General features: G+C 38.6%; 1 long non-coding RNA gene across 1 annotated transcript; it reads left to right on the forward strand.

Annotated features, from left to right (window-relative positions):
- The first annotated feature begins 474 nt into the window (after nucleotides 1-474).
- Nucleotides 475-1,141, forward strand: LOC123412031. Its single transcript, XR_006613384.1, has 2 exons — nucleotides 475-626; nucleotides 781-1,141. It is a non-coding gene; the product is annotated as an uncharacterized LOC123412031 (long non-coding RNA).
- The last annotated feature ends 473 nt before the right edge of the window (nucleotides 1,142-1,614 follow it).

Raw genomic sequence — 1,614 nt, forward strand, 5'->3', positions numbered from 1 at the left:
TACCCCGAGGAATGTGGAGGCTTCAGTTCTTTGGGATATCACCTCGCTGCAAACAGCAGACAATATAACACTAGCATCCTAGTCCTCTCGAGCAATGTGCATTTGATAATGTTTAATTTTGAGCTTGATGACATTAGAGATGACATGAAAAGAGATGATAGTAGGTTAAAGAAACTGAAACAAACAATTGTTTTTTTGTCAGTTATGTCAAAAACTTATTTTATCATTACAAATAATGTACCTACATTTTCATTTGCTAAGGTTCTCGTAGAGACATCAATATGGAGCATGATTTGCTATCAATGCAATTGATATGCAAATCAATGCAATTAATTTGCAAATTAATGATTTTTTTTATTTGGCATAGAGTTATGTGTATTAATTTGGTACCCCGCAAAATATGAGTATTAATTTGTTCCCAAATAAAAGTGGGAATATTGACGCCATGACCACTATAAAAGGCTCGCCATTTCACCTCTTCTCCCACACAAGTCACAATCCACCATTCTGCCAACAACAAGACTACAAATTCCTATATCATTATCAAGGCATCGTCTAGCTAAAGATGAGGACTACCGTGACGGTGCTCCTGCCTCTCGTGTTCCTGCTGGTCGTGCTAGCACCAGGTATGTGCCCATTTGTCCATGTAATGACTACGTTGGTTCACAGATTAAATGGCTAGTGTAGCTACAAACTAAACTGCCGTCAGTTCAAAGGAAAACTGTGGCCATGCAATGGTGTTTATACCAATAATTATCCTCTTCTTCTTCTTTGCTGCAGCCGAGGCGAGGGAGGATTGTACATACACAATCCTCGATCTGAAAGGCCAGGCATGCGATCGTGCTATTTGTTCCTTCAACAGCCGGGTAGCGTTCGCTCAGCTTGGGTGCCCGAAACCTTCGACCAGTTGCTCTTGGAAAAGCGAGTGCACCAGTGCGGGGTGCAACTTCACCTACTGCATGTATAGCTAAGATAGGTCGGCATGTCGATCTGATAGAATAAACAAGATGATTGCATGGATGGGAATGCAGTATGTAGTTTTGCTCGCTGCAAAGTGATGTGCCTGAATGGTAAATTATTTATGTGCCTACTATGCATATATCTTGTTTTTCATATTATCTAAAAGAATCCATTCAGTTTATATATCTTCTATTTTTCTTTACCTAATAATAATATTATAATATTATCTTATGTGTGCCATTTACCAACCTGCCTATAATTAGCGAAACAAGCGCTAAACAGGTATTCTGGTGTATTTTAGTGGGCATAACCGTATTGATCAATGTTCCTTACATTTTAGCTACTTATGGCCCAACATCTTGTTGGTGCCCACATCAGCCGCGGAAACCATATTTAGCGTCACAGGTGTCGATTACAGGCAAAATTTGCTAACAGGCGCCTGCAGCGCTCTGTAATGGGCCGGTCCATGTAGAGATCCTACCTGAATTTTTTTTAGCCCGTGAACTTTTCTAAAAATCGGTGTATTTTTTGAAAATCTATGAATTCTTTCCAAAATTCGTGAACATTTATGAAAATTGATGAACATAATTTAAAATTCCTGAACTTTTTTCAAAATCAGTGAACTGTTTTAAAAAGTGATGAACTTTTTTCAAA

This window comes from Hordeum vulgare, chromosome 7H (assembly GCF_904849725.1).
Source record: "Hordeum vulgare subsp. vulgare chromosome 7H, MorexV3_pseudomolecules_assembly, whole genome shotgun sequence".
Classification (NCBI taxonomy): domain Eukaryota; kingdom Viridiplantae; phylum Streptophyta; class Magnoliopsida; order Poales; family Poaceae; genus Hordeum; species Hordeum vulgare.